The sequence below is a fragment of the Peromyscus leucopus genome, chromosome X, assembly GCF_004664715.2.
Source record: "Peromyscus leucopus breed LL Stock chromosome X, UCI_PerLeu_2.1, whole genome shotgun sequence".
Classification (NCBI taxonomy): domain Eukaryota; kingdom Metazoa; phylum Chordata; class Mammalia; order Rodentia; family Cricetidae; genus Peromyscus; species Peromyscus leucopus.
Genome location: NC_051083.1, coordinates 82,320,706 through 82,345,365, shown reverse-complemented (window position 1 = coordinate 82,345,365; position 24,660 = coordinate 82,320,706).

Sequence of the window (24,660 nt, the reverse complement as noted above, 5' to 3'; positions counted from 1 at the left end):
GAGTGTTTCTTTAATTTACCACACAGAACCAAATACTTCTAAACTGTTTAGAGGCCCAGTTATATTTAATTCTATCAAGATAAAGAATTTAGAAACAAAATGTAAGGAACAAAACTTCAAAAAGCCAATAAGCAAATATCACTTCAATGCCAGCCTTCTTGATGAAACATATTATTAAAAATACTAAAGAGTACAGAACTTGTAAAAATATGATACTTTTCATTCATTGCACAATATAACATGTGGTTAGTTCGAGGCATGGCTTTTATTTTGCCTATGGTTACCAGTCTAGAATTTATAACATCCCAGTGAGGCATATATCTAAATCTCCTGACATATTGACTCTTTGTTTGCTTTAATACAATCCATTATATTTACAAAATATGAAGAAAACACAGATGTTAGAGTTTGATAGAGAATTTTGTAAAATATATTTTAGGAATTTGTAAATATACTGACTATAAAATCTCAAAAAAAAATTCAGATTAGTGTGTAGGATTGGAGGCAGTAGTCTAACATTTAAAAAAAGGAACTGAGAGAAGGGAATCTCATTCATATCTTGCTCAGGAGATAAGAGGAAATTTGATTTTTTTGGTTAAGGTTATTTGCTCCATTCACTAGCATCAATAAGTGGTTATTGACTATTTAGTTGACCAAATACCATTTTTTGTCTATCACTGTGTTAAAAAATAGGTTTTAGTTTACATCATTTTGAAGTAATGCTATTCATATATATTTACTTCATAATAAGCATGTTTGGTTTATAAATAGCAAGTTACTATAGAAAACCACATTATAACTCTTAGAATTTGGTCTAATTAATATGACTATATCAATTCTATACATGATCAAACTGAGTCTGAGAGAGGTAAAAGAGCTCATCTGACATACAGGAATAACTGGCAACACCAGAATTTCATTGTGGAGCTGTCTAGCTCTACACTATTTCCTTTCCATTGAGATGAGTGCCTTAATGAGAGAAACTATAAAGATGGGACATTAGTCTTGTAAATATTATGAATATAGTAAAGAGTATGAATAAAATGTTAAATTTTGACAATGTAGATAAGGGTCTGATAGGAAAAGGATAGTACATATAAATTATGACATTTGTTATTTTCTCCTACATTTATTGTATACTGTGCCCTCAGTGCTGTGCTTGGCACATAATAAAGCACTTGTAGATTATATTCTAGATTTTAGTATTGGAATATTTGGTTTTGAAATAACTAAAAATATTATGATAGAGGCTGGGGTTTTATCAGAGTTAAACTTTATTAAATGCAAAAGAATGTAGTCTGAGCTATAGTGAAAAAGTGGGATTATGTTTTTATAGCAACATATGCCACAAGAACGAGGGTCTTCATCTTGATTGTTTGCTGTAATGAGTGAAGGGAATCTATTTGAGGTAGAGGAAAATAAGCTGAGAATTCCTTGAAGTCAGCCACAGACATTTTGTCTTTTTCTGGAAATAAGATGTCATAAAAAGAGAAATGGCCCTTCTATCTGAAGAACATAAGAACACACTCATACATTTCCCCTGAGCTTAAAAGACAACCAGGAGTGGGATAGACTCTGGAAATTAGTGCTTGGCATTTTTGTGTGACAAAGCAATGCATAAGTAGCATATTCCTTTTAAAAAGTACAAATTTATGAACCTCACTATAGTCAAAGATATTGATTGACTGTTTAACATTCTTAAATGGTTAGCTAATCTCTGTGTACTACATAAGGACCTATAGCCCTGTTCTTTTTGACACATCACTCAATCACTATAATTTATAGGACAAGTGCAGCAACCAGCAGCTGCTGTGCTTAGAGAAGTAGAAACTTCACACAAAAATCTTTAAGTATAGTTGATTTTAAAACTTAGTCTCAAATTTGATTTGAACTAAAACTTGTAACTTTTGTTAGGAAAAATAGAAATAGATAAAATTTTATATTTAAGTTCAGAGCAGTAAGAGTAGTAGGCTATAATCCTCCTCGTGTGTTTTCTACCTAAAGGGGTTTAGATGCATGCTTAATTTCTTTCCAGTGGGAAGCAGAGACTCCCCATATACTTTTGCATTATAACCCTCTGTCACTACACACATACACACACACACACACACACACACACACACACACACACACACACACATATTTCTTACCAACATCCTCTCATAGAGCAATCTTTCCATTATCACATACAATTGTATGTTGTTTCTAATGACATCTTTCAGGAAAAGAAATTACACCATGGAAGGTGAATTTCCAGAACTTTATTAGAGAGACAATAATTTACATCATTCATTTTTTTTAAAATAACTATTTTGATGTATAGGAAAATATTTGATAATGACAATAATTAAGCATGATGATTTCTATTAGCAGAATATATTTTTATTCATAAATTTCCACAGACTACCACTTTTAGTGAATAAATATTATGGTGGAATCACTCTCTAGTATAAAATTATTATGTAATGGTCCTAATCTTCTGTTTAACAGTTAGGTCTAGTGATTTTGTTTGCACATTTCAATTCTGTGAGTCACTTTTATTTTTATTGCAAATAGATATTACAATAAATGCCATATTAATCATCAGCAATATATATGTATATATAATGTTTCTCATTATTATTGTTGAACATTATTATATATTTTACTATAATATGCATTTCTATACTGCTATATATATATACTAAATGTATTATACAGCTTATCTCCACCTCACTTTTATTTTTATTTTTTTTTTAAGTAAATTTATTTTACAACATCATTTAGTTCAACATAATAGCCACAGATTTCCCTGTTCTCCCACTCTCGCCCCCCTCCCCCTCCCCCATCCTACCCCCATTCCCACCTCCTCCAGATCAAGGTCTCCCCGAGGACCGGGATCGACCTGGTAGTCTCAGTCCAGCCAGGACCAGTCCCCCCTCCCAGACCGAGCCAAGTGTCCCTGCATATGTCCCAGGATTCAAACAGCCAACTCATGCAACAAGCCCAGGACCCGGCACCAACACACGGCTGCCTCCCAAACAGATCAAGCCAAATGACTGTCTCACCCGTTCAGGGGGCCTGATGCAGTTGGGGGCCCCTCAGCCTTTGGTTCATAGATCCTGTGCTTCCATTCGTTTGGCTATTTGTCCCTGTGCTTTATCCAACCCTGGCTTCAACAATTCTCGCTCATATAAACCCTCTTCTTTCTCACTAATTAGACTCCCAGTGCTCCACCAGGGGCCCAGCCGTGGATGTCTGCATCCAGATTCCTCAGACCTTCCTTGGATGGGGTTTATGGCACAACTAACAGGGTGTCTGGCCATCCCATTACCGGAGTAGGTCAGTTCCTGCTGTCTCTCGTCCATTGCCAGCAGTCTTTTCTGGCGGTATCTTTGTGGATCTCCGTGGGCCTCCCTAGCTCTCTGCTTCCTCCCCTTCTCATGTGGTCTTCATTTACCATGGTCTCCTATTCGTTGTTCTCCCTCTCTTTTCTTGATCCAGCTAGGATCTCCCACTCTCTTTCCCTCGACCGTCGCTCTTCATTGTTCCCACTCATGACCAGGCTGTTCATGTAGATCTCATCCATTTCTCCATGTCTTTTTTGGGGTCCCGTTTTCCAGGTAGCCTCACTGGTGATGTGAGTAGCAGTTCAGTCATCCTTGTTCCACATCTAGTATCTTCCTATGAGTGGGTACATACCATATTTGTCTTTCTGAGTCTGGGTCACCTCACTCAGGATGATTTTTTCTAGATCCATCCATTTGTCTGCAAACCGTATGATGTCATTGTTTTTCTCTGCTGAGTAGTATTCCATTGTGTATATGTGCCATAATATGCATTTCTATACTGCTATATATATATACTAAATGTATTATACAGCTTATCTCCACCTCACTTTTAGTATTACATCATGAATAATGTTCAGTTTTCACAGCTGTAAAATTTACTATACTTTTAATTCCTATTTAGTTTTTGCTGCTGATATGCCATAATATTCAATTTTTCAAAATTGATTCTTATATATTGCATTATAACTTTCACTTCTTTAAATAATATCACACAGGGATTTTAATTCTTTCTTCCTTTTAAGAATTATTTCTTTGCTGAAGAGACATATAGTGGGTGAAGTGCTTGCCATGCAAGTGTAAGGATAAGGTGTGAATTTTAAGAATCTAAGTTTAGCCAGGTGGGCAAGGAGGTCCACCCGTAATTGCAGTGCACAAGAGGCACAGACAGGCAGTCGCTGAAGCAAAGTGACTAGCCAGAGCACCTTAAAAGTCACGGTCCAAGTTTAGAGATCCTGTCTCAATATATAAGGTCCAGATCAATCAAGATATTGGACTTCAACCTCAAGCCTCCACACAAACATGAATAGATTTCCATGCACTCACCAGGGCATATGCAAACACTCATACACATGCTCTCTTATACCATACACATACACTTTGTCTTTCTGTCAAAACTATATACATGTATCCATATAAAACCTAGGAACCACAAATAAGTGAAAACTTGCAATATTTGTCTTTCTGAGACCAGATCAAATTATCTTGAGTTGCACACATTTTTTATTAAAAATAATCTTATATATATTTTCTCTGTAGGAAATCATGTTTAAATCCACCAAGAAACAAAAAAAATATCAATTTTGTAAATTAGCAAACAACACCACACAAGAGGTTTATTTTATTTTATCAGTTTATCAACACTTTTTTCTGATAAATCTAGTGTTACAGATTATAGCATTTTATTAATTTCCATTTGAGACATTAAACTTTTATTTCATTTACAAAGCAAAGTTCATGTTATAAGTAAACATAACACAAGATCTAGACTTCTGTGTAACTCTGCCACTGAAATTCTTATTGGTCTGTTTCCCTCAATTAGCAAAGGTAATATTTTGTAAATTGACTTCCTTTGTGTTCAGTAATAACTGAATTTGACCTTTTTTTAAGCTTCCTACTCTGTTAGCCTTCCAGTTTGCTTTCTTATTGATATTCATATTCAAGTACAGCATCCTCCCAATATGTTACTGTCATCTATGTGCATCATTGTCATTAATTCTGTCCAACAACTGATTCTTGGAGAACATTCATGGGCTATTTTTATTTTTTTCTTTCTCATTTTAATTTGCTCTTTTAACTCATCTACTATTTCTGGCTCTCCTTCAAGCCACACTGTATTTGAGCTTTCTTCCTTTTTGTATTCTGTTCTTTGCCTATCGAATGCCTCCTGATGATCATACACAGACTTGAAAGTAAGGTGGATTCCATGGTATCAAACCACTAAGGGCTGTTCAGTCCCTGAACACTCCCTTCAGCATTCTGAATTCATTTTGTGCAGCCTTTTAAATCTAAGGGTAAACATTGATGACTGACAATTTATCACTGCTACACCTGTGTTTCCTTTGCCTTGAACAAATATTACTGGTAGCACATCCCTTAAGGTCTTCTGGGATTTCAAAAATGTGTCTTATGTGCAGTGCATTCTTTTAATATGGCTTCTCTGTATTTTTTCTCTTCAGTAGGAACACTTGTCTTCCAACATACACATCATGCAGACAAGTCTTAGAAATCTTCAGGTTCAGGTCATAGATCTCCTGCCCCATTTCAGAGGTGCACAGAAAATCTGTTAGTGATTTATAAAGGCTGCTAAGGGTACCTACATGTGCACAGTCTATTTCCTCCAACTTTTAGTTAGCATTTTTAATGTACTTTTTTTTTTATTAATTCTTTGAGAACATCTTATTTTAAACATAGTACATTATTTAGGATATTAATTATCACTATGAGGGGTACATACATCTTTTCATCCCACAACTGCAATTTATTTACTTATTTGTTTGCTTAGTTATTTATTTGTATGCATGATCCCACAAAGAAACCAGAGAAAAAGTTGTGAGGGACTTTTTCTTTCCTACCATGTGGGTTCTGAGAGTCAAAGTTAGGTAGTCAGGCATGATGGTAGCACTTTTACCTACTGAGCATTTTTACTGAAACTTTATCCCATTTTCAGTTGACCTCTTGATGTGGATAAGTAACATGCAAATTAATCAAACTTTTCTTTTTATTTTTCTATTTCTTTCTTTTTCCTTTTTTTTTTGAGACAGGGTTTCTCTGTGTAACAGCTCTGCTTGTTCTGGAACTAACTTTGGAGACTAGACTGGCCTCAAAGTCACAGAGATCCACCTGCCTCTGCCTCCCAAGTGCTGGGATTAAAGGCATGTGTCACCACTGCTCGACTTTAGTTTTTATTTTTATATTGAGACAGAAGTCTCTCTGTAGAACTCAGGCAGGTTCTTGGGTTCAAGAGACTCTTCTGTCTCTGTCTCCTGGATACCTGGAAATTGAGAAGTATATCACCATGACTGGCTTCTAAATGATTTTTAAAGGAATGAGATGTTTTTATTTTCTTCTAAAATATTAAAATGTATAAGAAATTATAAGATTGAGGTGATTTAAATTGCTTTTTGTTAAATACCAATGCTTTTCCATCAATACAGCTGTTTTTATTTAAAAATTGTGAGTACATATATTCCATTTTAAAAATTTCTTATACATATACTTTATTTACATCATTTTCCCACTTCCTCCAACTCGCAATGCATCCCCATTGACTTCCTTTCAAATTCACAGTCTTTTTCCCTTATTATATATGTGTAAACACACACACACACACACACACACACACACACACACGAATTAGTACAGAAATACAACCTGCTAAGTTCAGTTACTGTTGCTCATATGTATATATTTTTAAGCTGACCATGTGGTATTAGATAAGCAAATAGGGGCTCATCTCTGGGGAAGACTGAGAAGTTTCTCAGTGATCATGAATTGTCTGTACCTCTTCACCTAGTGGTGGGATCACGTGCTATTTCAGTCATCTCCACTCATATCAGACATTGTGATTATTCAGGTCTTCTATAGGCTACCATTTCGTTGAGATTTCATGGGTACAGTTTCCTTGTCTTATATAGAGAAAACAACCTACAGACTTCCTGATGCTCTGGTTCTAACCATCATTCTGCCTTCTTTTCCTCAAGGTTCCTGAGCCTTATGTACAAAGGGTTGTGTTTGGGCAACCCATACTCATGTACATTCTTCATTTTGACCAATTGTGGCTTTCTTTAATGTTCTATATTTGGTGTAAAATGAAATTTCTCTTAGAAGGACAAGAGCTACACATCTCTGTTGTGTGTATGGATAAATATTCATAATGCATTTGGAAATTATATTGGTTTAGGAAAGTGGCAGTAATAGGTTCTTCTCTAGGTCCTATGGCCTCATCAGTCATGGGGAATGTGTGGTGGTATTGTGTTCCTCAAAATATTGTGTACCTTAATAAACTTATCTGGGGTCAGAGAACAGAAAAGCCACTAGTTAGGCAGTGATAGCACATGCCTTTAATCCTAGCATTCCAGAGGCAGAAATTCATCTGGGATCTCTGTGAGTTCAAGGACACATTGGAAACAGCCAGACATGGTGACTCACGCCTTTAATCCCAGGAAGCAAGCCTTTAATCCTAGGGAGTGATGGTAGAAAGCAGAAAGGTATATAAGGCATGAGGACCAGAAACTAGAAGCATTTGGCTGGTTAAGCATGTGGCTGATGAAGCATTTGGCTGGTTAAGCTTTCAGGCTTTGGAGCAACACAATTCAGCTGGGATTCATTCTGGATGAGGACTCAGAGGCTTCCAGTCTAAGGAAACAGGACCAGCTGAAGACTGGTGAGGTGAGATAGCCATGGCTTGTTCTGTCTCTCTGACCTTCCAGTATTCACCCCAATAACTGGCCTCGGGTTTGATTTTATTAATTTTTAAGATTCATGCTACAGGAATGGGCTAGGTTTACAGCACCAGGCATGAATATGTCCTACTGAGCAGAGCTTATGTCAAATTATATATCTACTGATAACTCCTATGATATAAGTGCCACTACTGCACCTTTGAGGATTTGTTGCTCAGCTACTCATTGTTGTAGTTCTTAGGCATCACATCTGGGTAGGACTATTGATTGCTTTTCTCTCTTGGAAGCTTGCATAGAACCTCTCTATACTAATAAAGCTAGTCCCCAGGGAAGAGGATTCTAGCTCAATACTAGATCAATTTTTCCAAGTTCTGTGTTTGAAGCTGTGGTTTCTTCAGCAATAAGAACTTACCGTCAAACTCGGGTTCACCCAAGGCTGATGTCAATAGCCTATGTAGTATTTAGGGGGTTTCTTGGGTTTTCCTGATCAACAACTTGAAAGATGATTTCTTATGCCTGGTACTAGAGCTTTTGTTAAGTATTCTGTGGCTCTTGTGGATGGGTGAATTATCACTCAAGTATTGCAACTTCATTGAAAATATATAATTATATATACTGTATGAATTTTTATGTAACCTAAAAAAATGATTCCCTATAGCTTTTTTTCAGAGAATTTAGTGATCCTTCCTCTACTCTTCTCCCCTTATGTCTCCCTCTGCACTGGTTAGTCAACTTGACATAAGCATAGATATATCTGGGAAGAGGGATTCTGAGAAAATTTCTTCATATGATTGGCTTGTAGGCAAGTCAATATGAAATGATCTTTATTAATGATAAATGTAAGAGGCCTCATCTCATTGTGTGTTGTACCTCCCCTGGGCAGGTGTGCCTGGGTTATAGGAGAAAGCAGTTTGAGTAAGGCATGAAGAGGAAGGCAATAAATAATGTTCCTCCATAGCATCTGCCTCATTCCCTGACTCTAGGTTCTTGCCTTGCCCGGATTTCCATCACAGATGGGCTGCTACCTGCATGTATAGGATGAAACAAACACTTTCCTCCTCAAGTTGATTTTGGTCATGGTGTTTTATCACAGCAATGGAAACCTAAGAACCCTGCCTCCCCTTCCCCAGCTAAATAGACTTTCCCAAATTCTGTCATTTCCCCTTTCATGGTATTTGTGTTCCACTGTTTTCCTTTCTAGAGCTTTTCACACACACACACACACACACACACACACACACACACACACACACACACTCCCTTGGTCCATTTTTAGTGTCTTGGTTTCTGTGATTCCTCCAGGTTATTATATGCTCATATCTAAATATTCATAGCTAGGAACCTCAAACAAGAGACAAATTCTGAAGATGCAGCATTTTTCTTTATGAGACTAAGATACCTTTTTATAATATTTTCTAGTACTAGCCATTTATCTCAAATACAATTTCATTTTTTATATAGCTAAATAGTACTCCATAGTATATATGTACTACATAGTCATTACCATTTGTCAGTTAAAAGACGTTCAGCTTATTTCCATTTCCTACCTATTGTGCTTAGAGCAGCAATGAACACAGCTGGAGTAGGATGTAGAGTCCTTTGGGCATAGTCAAAGGAGTGGTATACCTGGGTCATATGGCATATTCATTTTTAGCTTTATAAGAATTCACCACAATGCTTTCCATTGTGGCTGTTATCAGCATTGGTCAGTTTTTTTTTTTTAATAAAAAAATTTAAATTTATTTATTTTACTTTATGTTTAATAGTGTTATATGGTATTTTTAGTCCTAGTGTCTGTGGAAGTTATAACAGGGAAGGAAGGGCATTTGATAACTTAGAACTAGAGTTAGGAATGGTTGTTAGCTACCACATGGGTGCTGGGGAACAAACATGGGTCCTCTGAAAATAACAAGTACTCTGAAACACTAAGCCATCTCTCCTGTGCTGTTAGTTGTTTTCTTAATCTTAGCGATTCTGACAGGGGTAAGGTAAAATCTCAAAATTGTTTTAATTTTCATTTTCCTAATTCCTAAGGCTATTGAATAGTTTTAAGATATATGTTTCTTAGTCATTCCATTTTTTTTTTCTTTGAGAACCTTCTATTTAAATTCATAGCCCCCTTTTTAATTGGGTAGTTTGTTTTGTTGATTCTTTTTTGTGCATACTTTATTTTCTCTGGATAATAATCCTCTATCAAATGTGTAGCTGGCAACAATTCTCTCATTCTCTAGATATATTCCCCCCTTTGCTATACAAAAGGGTACTAGTTTTATATGGTCCCAATTGTCAGTTGTTGACCTCAATTCATAAGCAAATGGAGTCATATTGAAAAATTCCTTTCCTACATCTGTATCTTGTAGGGTACTGCCTATGGTTTCTTCTAGCAGTTTCAGTGTCAGTGTTCACATTGAGGTCATCAATCCATTTGGAGTTAATTGATATGAAGGATGATAGATGTAAGTCCAGTTCATGTGAACATTCGGTTTTCCCAGCACCATTTGTTGAACATACTGTCTTTTCTATGTGTGCTATCTTTGTGAAGTGTCAGTTGCAGTTATATGCATTCATTTTGGGACTTCTATTTGTTTCATTGGTCTATATATTTGTTTTGTGCTAGTACCATGCTGTTTTTTTTTACTAGTTTATTCTGTAATATCTAGAAATGTAACCATTTCTTTTATATTCTCCAGTTCATTGAGTATAGATTTTCAATGTGTTTCCTTATAGTATTCTGAATTTCTTTGATATCTGTTTTAATATCTCCTTGTTCATTTCTGATTATGATAATTTGGGTCCTCACTTTCTTTTGGTTAGAGGGGCCAAGGGTCTGTTGATTTTGTTTATTTTCTCAAAGAACCAGGTCTTATATTCAATATTTCAGTATTTTGATTTCTTTCTACAGTCTCTTGGCTATGCTTACATTAATTATAACTGCATGGCCATGGCTCAAGCCTTTTGCTACCTAGCTCTTATATCTTAAATTAACCCATAACTATTAATCTATGTATTGCTACATGTTCTGTAGCTTTACCTGTGTCCCATTACATGTTGCTCCTTGGGTGGCTCACTGGCATCTCTCCCCACCTTCTTCCTGGTTCTCTCTTTGAACTTCCCACCTGTCTCTAAGCTGCCTTGCCATAGGCCAAACGGCTTTATTTATCAACCAATCAGAGAAACACATATTCACAGCATTACAGAAAGACATTCCCCCATCAGAAGCAAATGTGTCTCATTGTCCAGAAAATTCTGTTTATAAAACATTTTAAATGCCATATTCTGTAAGTCATTGAAGTGTTTGATGATTACCTACACAATTGAAATACATCTATGTATACCTAGAAAACTTAACATGACTATAAGTTTGATTATCATAGAAGACTAATTATTAATCTGTATTTCTTAATTATCCATTATAATTTAAATGAATTACATAAACATAATACTTTAAATGAGAGTATATATGTATATGTATGATAACAAATTTAACTTTGAATTTGTAATAAACTGAAATTTATAGCAATGTAAAACATTTATCCTATATTTCTATATCATATCCCCCTTTCTTATTTTAGAGATTTTATTTATAATCAACCTGCTTGAAATATAAATAAATATTCATAGACAATATTTTGGGAATTTTGGCATAGCTTCTCATACTACTTCCTGCTGATAGGGGACACTGGTATTCTTTTGGGGTCCTGAGAAAATTAAGATTTATAGTTAAATCTTGACTGTAGTATCTGTGAGGATGGATCATCTCAGCCAGTTGCTTTGAAGCTAATTTTGTATGTTGGATTATCTGGGCCATGGTGTCATTGGAGACCTTTCAGGGGATCTTGGCTGATCAAACAATCGTAGCCTGGAAGCAATTCATAGGTTCTCATCTTCTGTGGAAACAAAAGCCAAACCTCTTTTCCAAAGCAACATATCCTTAGATACAAATTTTTAAGTTAAGATACCTTTAAAATTTACATATTGGTTTAACTTAGTAGCCTTTACAATCAAATATCTCCCTGCAGTTAAAAATCACAAAGACAATATAATTCAGACTCCCTGTGTGATTTTCATCTTTATATGGCTTATTTTATATATTACTTTTATTGTCTCTTTAGAAGGCTTTATTTTTTAAAACTATTTCTTTATATAACTGCATATATTCCTTTTTCTCTCTCTTTTAGGCCCACATACATTTTTACACACATTGTAAACCATTTAGAGGTTTATTCCATCGGAATCTGACTTATTGTGAATGTATAATCCTTTTCTGACCAGGATAGATGTTAAATTGTTAAACTGAATGGCTAAGATTGAAGTGGCAGCCTTGCCTGCTGACTCTGTCCATTTCAGCTTCCCAATATGGCAAAAATAATTCACTGACAGCTCTGGGAGCCATGCTCTCTGGTGACTCTGGGAGGCAGTGGGTCCATGCAGTATATAACCCAGAAACCTCTTCTTTTTTTTTCTATGTACTAGCAAAAGTTAAATCTACCATACAATGCACTGCATGGTTCACAGAAACCTCTATGTAACTTGGCAGGAATCTGCCACGCTGTAGCTCAAGCCCACATGCCACATACACCCACCATACTGTAGCTCATGGCTTGCTTGAGACACAGTTAGGAAGCTAGTTTTAGCTCCATTGTAGAATCTCTTATTAAGTTCTCTCAGGTTTTAGGTGGAAACTCTTGCCACCATGTTTTGGCCCCATTTGTAGTTGGAAGGTTTCTCCGGTCCCACCAGGCCCCCACAGTCCTGTGGCCCACTTATAAAATAATAACTCAGAAGCTTATACTAATTAATTCTGCTTGGCCATTAGCTCAGGCTTATTACTGACTAGCTCATACACTTAAATTAACTCATAATTCTTATCTATGTTTAGCCACATGGCTTGGTACCTTTTCTCAGTTATGCCTTGACATCTTGCTTCCTCTGTGTCTGGCTGGTGACTCCTGACTCTGCCTTCCTCTTTCCAGAATTCTCTTCATCTGCTTGCTCTGCCTGTACTTCCTGCTTGGCTACTGGCCAATTAGCATTTTACTTAACAACCAATCAGAGCAACACATATTCACAGTATGCAGAACGACATTCCACAGCAGGAAAAGAAAGTTAGTAGTTAAACAAGATGGTGAGATGAAAAGTAACCTCAAATAATTCAACAATTGGAAGCGAGGATACCCAATCAGTGATACTGATTCTATATAAAATAAAAAAAAAAATTGTGACTAATGGAATTTTGGAGTAGGAACAGGCCTTTATTCCAGTTTTTAACTTGGAATCTTGAGTGAATAAGAATTTTTATAACTGTGTCCTGCAACAGAGTAGGTGGAGAATTTAATCCAAATTTAGTGGAATAGTTTAGAACAGACTGATAGTCCTCTTTGGGCAGCCAGAAAACTAACAAAAGACAAAGTTATCTGCTTAATGAGTACCAAGGTGACTTGGGAGAAGAAGGGATTATTGTAAAAGCTCACATACATTCTGTGAGTCACTTTTTTCTCAAGGACATTTTCAAATCTTTTGTAAGTAAAGGATGAGATAATCTGCACAGAAAGTTGTAGGTAAGACACACAACATAGAAACAAACTTTCAGTCAATCTCCAGTGCCAGAGAAAGAACACACAAGGTTCATGGATGCCCAATCAACCTGAACTTGAGAGGTCCAGAACCCTGCATGAAAGGCTTGAAGAGCATTGTGAACCAGATTCTCTAAGATTTATATTTTAGGTATTTCCTAAATCCTTAAGTTATTCAAGATTAGAGGCTAAGAAATAGAACAGCAAACACCCGAAGAACAGAATTGACTATTCAGCATTACCAGCAAACTGGAATGAACAAAATTATAGGTCCAGGTTTGCAAAAGCCAGGATCCCTAACAAACATGCCAGGCTTCCACTAACAACACCTGGAGAGCTCTTCCATAGACACGGAGATGAAACAGCATGAATCAGAACCCTCTAAGAACTCTAACATGATTTCAAATCAGCTTAGCTTCCAATTTGATGAAGATATTCTATTTCTATTTCTTACGCCTGAAATTATAGAACACGGATTTTATATACATTCTATAAAATACAACAGGATATAGAGCATCTTTAAATTTTGACTTATAATATATGCATTCAGCCTTAACAAATTGATACATATATCAAGAAATAAACTGAAGAGAAAGAGCTACAGAAATAGATTCATGAATGCGCCCATTTTTGAATCATCAGACATGAATATGATAATAATAATGTTTAATACTTTATATATATATATATATATATATATATATTATTTTACAATACCATTCAGTTCTACATATAAGCCATGGGTTCCCCTATTCTCCCCCTCCCACCCCCTCCCCTTACCCCCAGGCTACCCCCCATTCCCACATCTTCCAGGACAAGTCCTCCCCCGAGGACTGCGATCAACCTAGTAGACTCAGTCCAGGCAGGTCCAGTCCCTTCCTCCCAGACTGAGCCAAGTGTCCCTGCATAAGCTCCAGGTTTGAAACAGCCAACTCATGCAATGACCACAGGACTTGGTCCCACTGCCTAGTTGCCCCCCCAAACTAACCAAGCCAATCAACTGTCTTACCTATTCAGAGGGCCTGATCCAGCTGGGGGCCCTTCAACCTTTGGTTCATAGTTCATGTGTTTCCATTCATTTGGCTATTTTTTTTCAATAATTGAGTAAAACTGAAATTTATTATAAGCCACAGTCATCTTAGGGACCTCCATACTATATATATAGCCTCTATGGTTCTATGGGTTGTGGTCTGATTGTTCTTTATTTTATATCTAGAATCCACCTATGAGTGAGTACATACCACGACTGTCTTTCTGGGTTTGGTTACCTCACTCAGGATGATTTTTTTCTACTTCCATCCATTTGCCTGCAAATTTCATGCTTTCATTGTTCTCTGCTGAGTAGTACTCCATTGTGTATATGTACCACATTTTTTTCATCCATTCTACCATTGATGGGCATCTAGGTTGTTTCCAGGTTCTGGCTATTACAAATAGTGCTGCTATGAACACAGCTGAGCATGTATCTTTATGGTATGAAACAGCATTCCTTGGGTATATGCCCAAGAGTGGGATGGCTGGGTCTTGAGGTAGTTCGATTCCTAATTTTCTGAGAAACCGCCATACTGATTTCCACAGTGATTGTACAAGTTTACATTCCCACCAACAGTGAAGGAGTGTTCCCTTTGCTCCACATCCTCTCCAACATTGGTTGTCATTGGTGTTTTTGATCGTAGCCATTCTAATAGGTGTAAGTTGGTATCTCAGAGTCATTTTGATTTGCATTTCTCTGATGATTAAGGATGTTGAGCATTTCTTTAAATGTCTTTCAGCCATTCGTAGTTCTTTTTTTGTGAATTCTCTGTTTACCTCTTTAGCCCATTTTTTATTTGGGCTGTTCAGTACTTTGATGTCTAGTTTCTTGAGTTCTTTATATATTGTGGAGATCAATCCTCTGTCAGATGTGGGGTTGGTGAAGATCTTTTCCCATTCTGTTGGCTGTCTTTTTGTCTTATTGACTGTGTCTTTTGCCCTGCAAAAGCTTCTCAGTTTCGAGAGGTCCCATTTATTAATTGTTGTGCTCAGGGTCTGTGCTGTTGGTGTTTTATTTAGGAAATGGTCTCCGGTGCCAATGCGTTCAAGAGTGCTTCCTATTTTCTTTTCTATTAAGTTTAGTGTAACTGGATTTATGTTTAGGTCTTTGATCCACTTGGACTTGAGTTTTGTGCATGGTGACAGATATGGATCGATTTGTAATCTTTTATATATTGACATCCAGTTATGCCAGCACCATTTGTTGAAGATACTTTCTTTTTTCCATTGTATAGTTTTGGATCCTTTGTCAAAAACCAGGTGTTCATATGTGCATGGATTAATGTCAGGGTCTTCAATTCGATTCCATTGGTCCTTATGTCGGTTTTTATACCAGTACCAAGCTGTTTTTATTACTATAGCTCTATAGTAGAGTTTGAGGTCAGTGATGGTGATGCCTCCAAGGGTTGCTTTATCGTATAGGATTCTTTTAGCTATCCTGGGTCTTTTGTTTTTCCATATAGAGTTGAGTATTTTTCTTTCCAAGTCTGTGAAGAATTGTGTTGGGATTTTGATGGGGATTGCATTGAATCTGTAGATTGCTTTTGGTAAGATTGTCATTTTTACTATGTTAATCCTACCTATCCATGAGCATGGGAGATCCTTCCATTTTCTGATATCTTCTTCAATTTCTTTCTTTAGAGATTTAAAGTTCTTGTCAAAAAGGTCTTTCACTTGTTTAGTTAGTGTTATCCCAAGGTATTTTATATTATTTGTGGCTATTGTAAAGGGTGATGTTTCTCTGACTTCTTTCTCAGCCCTTTTATCATTTGTGTATAGGAGGGCTACTGATTTTTTTGAGTTGATCTTGTATCCTGCCACTTTACTGAAGGAGTTTATCAGCTGTAGGAGTTCCCTGGTAGAGTTTTTGCGGTCGCTTATGTATACTATCATATCATCTGCAAGTAGTGAAAGTTTGACTTCTTCCTTGCAAATTTGTATCCCTTTGATCTTTTTTTGTTGTCTTATTGCTCTAGCTAGAACTTCTAGTACTATATTGAATAAATATGGGGAGAGTGGACAGCCTTGTCTTGTTCCTGAATTTAGTGGTATCGCTTTGAGTTTCTCTCCATTTAATTTGATGTTTGCTGTTGGCTTGCTTAAATTGCTTTTATTATGTTTAGAAATGTTCCTTGTATTCCTGATCTTTCTAAGACCTTTATCATGAAGGGGTGTTGGATTTTGTCAAAGGCTTTTTCAGCATCTAAGGAGATGATCATGTGGTTTTTTCTTTCAGTTTGTTTATATGGTGTATTACATTGACTGATTTTCATATGTTGAACCATCCTTGCATCCCTGGGATGAATCCTACTTGGTTGTGATGGATGATTGTTTTGATGTATTCTTGGATTCGGTTTGCCAATATTTTGTTGAGTATTTTTGCATCAATGTTCATGAGGGACATTGGTCTGTAGATCTCTTTCTTTGATGCATCTTTGTGTGGTTTGGGTATCAACGTAATTGTAGCCTCATAAAAAGAGTTTGGTAGTGTTCCTTCTGTTTCTATTGTGTGGAACACTTTGAAGAGGATTGGTATTAGTTCTTCTTTGAAAGTCTGGTAGAATTCTGCACTGAAACCAACTGGTCCTGGGCTTTTTTTGGTTGGGAGACTTTTGATGACTGTTTCTATTTCTTTAGGCGTTATTGGTCTATTTAAATGTTTTATCTGGTCTTGTTTTAATTTTGGTATGTGGTATTTATCCAGAAAATTGTCCATTTCTTCCTGGTTTTCCATTTTTGTGGAGTACAGATTTTTGAAATATGATCTGATGATTCTCTGGATTTCCTCGTTGTCTGTTGTTATGTCTCCCTTTTCATTTCTGATTTTGTGAATTTGGGTGCTCTCTCTTTGCCTTTTGGTTAATTTGGCTAGGGGTTTGTCTATCTTGTTGATTTTTTCAAAGAACCAACTCTTTGTTTCATTGATTTTTTTGTATTGTTCTCTTGTTTTCTATTTCGTTCATTTCAGCCCTCAATTTGATTATTTCCTGGCGTCTATTTCTCCTGGGTGAATTTGTTTCTTTTTGTTCTAGAGCTTTCAGTTGTGTTGTTAATTCATTGGTATGGGATTGCTCCAACTTCTTCATGTGTGCATTTAGAGCTATGAATTTTCCTCTTAGCACTGCTTTCATAGTGTCCCATAAGTTTGGGTATGTTGTACTTTCATTTTCATTGAATTCTAGGAAATCTTTAATTTCTTTCTTTATTTCTTCCTTGACCCATTGATGTTTCAGGTTCGCATTATTCAGTTTCCATGAGTTAGAGGGTTTTCTATAATTTTTGTTGTTGTTGAAATCTAACTTTAAGGCATGGTGGTCTGATAAGATACAGGAGGTTATTCCAATTTTTTTGTATCTGTTGAGATTTGTTTTGTGTCCAAGCATGTGGTCAATTTTTGAGAAGGTTCCATGTGGTGCTGAGAAGAATGTATATTCTTTTGTGTTAGGATGGAATATTCTGTAGATATTTTTAAGTCCATTTGAGTCATAACATCTGTTAGGTCCTTTATTTCTTTGTTAAGTTTCAGTCTGGTAGATCTATCTTTTGGTGAGAGTGGTGTATTAAAATCTCCCACTACTAATGTGTGGGGTTTGATGTGTGTTTTAAACTTTAGTAGTGTTTCTTTTATGAATGTGGGTGCTTTTGTATTTGGAGCATAAATGTTTAGAATCGAGACTTCATCTTGGTGGATTTTTCCCGTGATAAATATGTATTGTCCATCCTGATCTCTTTTGATTGATTTTAGTTTGAAGTCTATTTTATTAGATATTAGGATAGCTACACCAGCTTGTTTCTTAGGTCCATTTGCTTGGAATGCCTTTTTCCATCCCTTTACTTGGAGGTAGTGTCTGTCTTTGAAGTTAAGGTGTGTTTCTTGTATGCAGCAGATGGATGGGTCCTGTTTTCTTATCCATTCTGTTAGCCTGTGTCTTTTTATAGGTGAGTTGAGACCATTGATATTGATGGGTATTAATGACCGTGATTTTTAATTCCTGTTATTTTTGTGGTTGTGTTGTGTTGTCCTTTTGTGGTTTATGTTGGTGTAGGATTATTGCTTGATTTTTCATGGATGTGTTTAGCTTCTTTGGGTTGGATTTTCCCTTCTAGTGCTTTCTGTAGGGCTGGGTTTGTGGACAGGTATTGATTAAATCTGGTTTTATCCTGGAATATTTTGTTTACTCTGCCTATGGTGGTTGAGAGTTTTGCTGGGTATAATAGTCTGGGTTGGCATCCGTGGTCTCTTAGTGTCTGCATGAGATTTGTCCATGATCTTGTAGCTTTCATAGTCTCTATTGAGTAGTCTGGTGTTATTCTGATGGGTTTGTCTTTATATGTTACTTGGTCTTTTTCCTTTGCGGCTCTTAATATTTTTTCTTTTTTTTGTGTGTTTAGTGTTTTGATTATTATGTGGCGAGGGGACTTTTTTTTTTTTTTTGGATCCAGCCTATTCGGTGTTCTGTAAGCTTCTTGTATCTTCATAGGTATTTCTTTCTTTAGGTTAGGAAAGTTTTCTTCTATGATTTTGTTGAATATATTTTCTGTGCCTTTGAGTTGGTATTCTTCTCCTTCTCCTATCCCTATTATTCGTAGGTTTGGTCTTTTCATGGTGTCCCAAATTTTCTGGACATTTTGTGTTACGACTTTTTTGTCTTTAATGTTTTCTTTGACTGACGAATCTATTTTCTCTATCATGTCTTCAGTGTCAGAGATTCTCTGTTCCATCTCTTGCAATCAGTTGGTTATGCTTGTTTCTGTAGTTCCTGTTCGTTTTGTCAGGATTTCTATTTCCAGCATTCCCTCAGCTTGTGTTTTCTTTATTGTCTCAAATTCATTTTTCAGATCTTGGAATGTTTCTTTCATCTGTTTAATTGCTTTTTCTTGGCTTGATTTGATTTCTTCCCATTTTTTGTTCGTTTTTTCTTCCATTTCTTTAAGGGAGTTTTTTTATATCCTCTTTAATGGAGTTTTTCATTTCCTCTTTAAGGGAAGTTTTTATTTCCTCTTTGAGGGAATGTTTTATTTCTTCTTTAAGGGCCTCTATCATCTTCTTAAAGTCATTTTTAGGGTTGATTTCTTCTGTTTCTTCTGTCTTGGTATGTTCAGGTCTTGCAGGTATAGAATCACTAAGTTCCGATGTTGCCATATAGGTTTTTATGTTGTTGCCTGTATTTTTGCACTGGCGTCTACTTATCTCTTCCTCTGTGCGGTGCAGGTGGTGTCTGTGTCTGAGAGTGCCTCTCTTGTTCTAATTTTTAGTCTTGGTTTAGTAGGGGTTCTTGGTTAAATTGGTGCTATTGGGCTATTTCTTCAGGGGCATGTGATTTCAGTCGGTGAAGTATATACTTATGATTCTGGTGATCTGGTTTGGTGGCTGGGTAGTGCCTTCTTCTGTGTTCCCAGGTCACAGTTTGTTCATTTGTCAACTCCTCAGCTGATCTTGTTTATTCAGACTTCAAACTGTAGGCATCTGAATCCTCTCCCAGATGGGTTTCAGCTGAGCAGGGTAGTCTCACCAAAACCTCCAAGTTGTTGGGTTTCACAGGATCAGCAGCTGGGCCCTGGGTTGTCCTCAGACGAAGTGTTCAGATTCGTCCTGGTTCTGTCCCACGGAGATAGCTTCTTCCCCAGGTGTTGGGGTTAGAGGCGTCCCTGTTCCAAGCTGCATCTGCTTGTCTCCGTCCCTGGGCCTGTCTACCTCTGCGGTCCGCCGCCGGGCCTGTATGTCCCTGTCAGCTGCAGCTGGGTCTGTCTGCCTCTGTGGGTCACCGCCGGGCCTGTATGTCTCTGCCAGCTGCCGTTGAGCCTGTATATCTCTGCCAGCTGCCACCGCGGGCCTACCTGTGTCTGCTTGTCCCCGCCGCTGGGCCTGTCTACCTCTGTGGACTGCTGCTGGGCCTGTATGTCTCTGCAGGTTGCCTCCGGGCCTGAATGTCTCTGCCAGCTGCCGCCGGGCCTGAATGTCCCCGTTGGCCGCTGCCGCTGGGCCCGTCTACCTCTGCGGGCAGCAGCTGGGCCTGTCTACCTCTGAGGGCCGCCTCCGTGGGCCTACCTGCGTCTCTGTTTATTACTTTTAAAAATATATATGATTTCAGAAAGGAAGAATTTGTAAATATAATAAAACTGAAAATTAAACTATTAAAACAAATAACCACCAAGGTTTAATGGCAAGCTGGATTTGATAATATACAAATACCCAGAATGCAAGACTATGAGAGGAGAGGGAATACATGGAATGAGAAAGAGAAGAGAGAGAGGAGATAAAATATTCACAAAAGTTAAGAAGCAAAATGCAAAGATATAATGGCATAATGGTACAGTTGAAGACATGAAGTCAATTATTTAAAAAGTCCCATGTCCAGGTTTGGTAGGCACAGATTTAAATCTAAGATATTTAGGAGAATGGAGCATTAAGATTATAAATTCAGCACTCTTGGGCTACAGGATATGCTCAAAGCTAATCCAGACAGTTTAGTGAGACATTATCTCAAAAGAAAAGATGAAATAAAGCTTGGCATGGAGCATATACGTAAAATCTTGTGCCCATTCCTAGCACTGGGAGAAGTAACATGTCTTTAAACCCTAGGCAAGTGAACTGATGATAAAGCCACACACACATGCATATTACAGTTCAATGTCTAAAAATAAAACCAAAAGAAAAACTCTTAGGAATTAAAAAAAACTCTACACGAAAACAATAATACTGACAAGTGACAAATAATAGAAGCAAGAATACAGTTAACAACCACCATTAATTTGTTTAAAGAAATTAGCAGCAGAATATCAAATCATTATCAAATGATATTCATAAAAACAAACAGCAAATAAATAAAATGAATATTATCCTAGATAAATGTACAGATTTATTTTACTGCTAAGCTTGGTTGCATATATGTGTCATCCTAGCTCTCAGGAGGCTGAGGCAGAAGAATCTTGAGTTCAAGGACAGCTTGTACTCTATCATGAGATTTTTATCTCAAAGAGCCAAGGACTGAGGGTGTACCTCATTTGTAGAGAGTGCTTACATAGCATTTTTCACAGCCTTGTTTATGATAGTATGTAATCTTTTTTTGTTTTAATAAAACACTTCCAAGCCTAAGGCTCAGGAAAATTTCAGAAGAGAGGGTGGGAATATTTTAAGAACCAGATATTCAGGGAGTTTTCTGTGAAATTGTGTCTCTCAGTAATGCTAGAAACTATACCCATAAATTTTCAACAATATTACTGCTTAAGCATGAGCTGAACAAGGATGAAACCAGTAGACATTTCAAAGTGGATGAGGGAAATCACACAGGGCCTCAACCTTACACAGGGAACTCCAGGAAACCGAGGAATGCTGAGAGTGGGAGAGATAGTCTTCCCAGAGAAGAGCAATATCCAATACCAAATGGTCACCCCCTCAAAACATAGATACACATAACATTATACAGATTGAGCACGTTATATTAGGCATATATATATGCATGTAATAACAAAGAGAAAAGAGGCCATAAATTTGAAAGAGATCAAGGAGTATGTGGGAGTATTTGGTGGGAAGAAATGAATAGGAGAATGTGGGGTCTTGCCCCACCGGGAACTTAGGTCACCTCTGAAGAGGTGGCCTGGAACTGAGGAAAGGTAAGTTCACCCATTTCCCAGCCTGCCGGCCTCCCTCTTACTTGGAGGGAGTCAAGTCAAGCAAGAACTTGTTTATTGTTAGGCAGTAAGTCTCTTTTATAGCAAGAAACCCCAAAACCCTAGGAGGGGTTGAAGGAACCAACCAATCATTTTAAAGGTTGACCTATACTCATTTTCTTGTTTATGACTTGTTTATGTACTGATCTTTTTATCTACTCTCAGTATAAACAACTTAACCTAACTTCCTCTCGGCACTATTTTTGTAGTTCATGTATGCTACACAGGAGAAATGTTGTAATTATGTTATGATCTCAAAAATAAAAAGCATAAACTGTGTATAAATGTGAATGGACATTGATTATATAGAGAGTAATATCCTTAATAAAATAATTTTGCAGACTGTCAGGGAACTGAAACCCACTACCTGCTCATTTAATGGGGATAGTTGTTTGGACCTAGTAACTAAGGCAATTTTCAGTTAGACTGCTGGAAACCCTCCCAGTTTCTTTGCAAATGTGAGTGGCAGGGAGTGAGCTCATGCATATGTATGGCACATGCATGTAGAGGACAGAGGACAAAGCTGGATATTGTTCCTCAATTGGTTTCTACCTTATTTGTTTATTTATTTATTTATTTGAGATAGGAACTCTCATTATACCAGATCTCACCAATTTGACTAGATTGGCACGCCAATGAGCCTCAGGAACTCTCCACTTACCCAGTGCTAGGATTACAAACACATTATATCTAGCATTTTTACATGTGTTCTAAGGATAGAACTTAAGTCCTCATGCTTGAGAAGCAAACACTACTAAGTCATTTCCCTGACCCCTCTCTGCTTTGCTAATATTGAGGTGGCTATTGATGTATCCAACTCTTATTAAATAAGAAACACAGAAACAATGCAAAAGAGAAAGCCGAGAGGTCAGAGCTCAGAGGCAAAATCTCACCCTTCCGCCTGCGGTGTCCCAGCCTCCCGAATCAGAGCCCTATTTCCTGTCTGTTCGTCTATTTAAAGAGACAGAACAAGCCACAGCTATCTCACCTCACCAGTTCCTCAGCTGGTCCTGTTTCCTCAGACTGGAAGCTTCTGTGTCCTCATCCCAATAGCTCTCAGCTGAACTGTGTTGCTCCAAAGCCTGAAAGCTTAACCAGCCAAATGCTTCTTGTTTCTGGTCCTCACGCCTTATATATCTTTTTGCTTTCTATCACCACTCCCTGGGATTAAAGGCTGGTTTTCTGGGATTAAAGGAGTGTGTCACCACCATGTTTGGCTATTTCCAATGTGGCCTTGAACTCACAGAGATCCAGAGGGATTTCTATCTCTGGAATGCTAAGATTAAAGGCGTGTGCCACCACCGCCACACTCTTGCTATGGCTCTAATAGCTCTGACCCCCGGGCAACTTTATTTATTAACATACAATCAAAATCACATTTCAGTATAATTAGATTACCACCACATTTCCCCTTTTCTATTTTAATAAAAAGAAAAAAAAGCAAAAGGTTATGACTAACAAAAGAAAAATTATATACAAAAGTACAATAACTATATACAATATATACAAATAATAAATACCTAAACAGGTATTGGACAAATTAGAGAAAATAATTCCATTATCTATCCTATTTTGGTAAATCCAAGATGTATCTAATGCACTTTCTATCCTAATTAATTTTCAACTATAAGTAACTAATCTTCAACCATAACTAACTAATCTTCAACTCCCTCAGAGACCCAAGAAGGAAATAATATTAGCTAACAAAAATAAAAAACAGGAAGTGCATGCAAGCAACTTCCAAAAAATTTGTGAGTTGACAGAAACAGCCAGCTGCCTGGGCAGTCACCTGAGGTTTCTCCGCAGTGTTGGGGCATCATCTTCAGCCTATAGGCTTAGTGTATCTGACAGACTCATTTGTGAAGTAGGATGTACACAAGGTCAACAGTTCAAGCTCACATTGGGTGAGAGCAGTCCATGTACCAGAAACACCTGAATTCCACTAGTGTCCTGTCATGATTCAGGATTTTAAATTCTGGAAATTGTTGACAGTTTTTAAATTCAGCTGTCCATTCTGCCTTAGTTTTAAGTCATATCCTACATTTGATCCCGTAGTGCCATCAAATTAACTAAAGATTTACGGATAACATTTTACATTTAGGGTGTATGGTAAATGTCTCCCTAGTAAGGTAAGTAAGCATGTTACCAGAGAAGGACCACATGATGAGGTGGTTATAAAATGTATTAACTTAATAATTGGTTTAAAAAAGTGGAAAGACATGGGTTACATTGGTATAGAGGATATATGTGTCTTATGTGGTTAAAAAGTTGGGCTCTGGTCTCATTGCTGAAGCAGAGGAAGAAAGAGTATAAGAGCCAGATGTGATGGAGGACTACAAGGAAATCTTCTGGGCTTGGCAGGGCACATGCAAACTCATGGCAGTTTTGACAGCAAACAAAAAACCCATGAAAGCCTAAGTGAGATCAAATTCTACCATGGAGAGGGAGTTGTGAATGAGTCCCACCCCTAGCTGAGAAGCTACTGGCTGTTGTTACCTGCTGGGAAAGGCAAGGATCAGTTTTCTCTAAGAGTGTATCCTGACCATGCCCCAGTGGAAGGCCTCGCATCCATGAAAATATGAACAGAACAAACTGGACTTGATGGCTGAGAGAAGGGGAAAAGAGAAGGAGTAAGGGGAGAGAGAGAGAGAG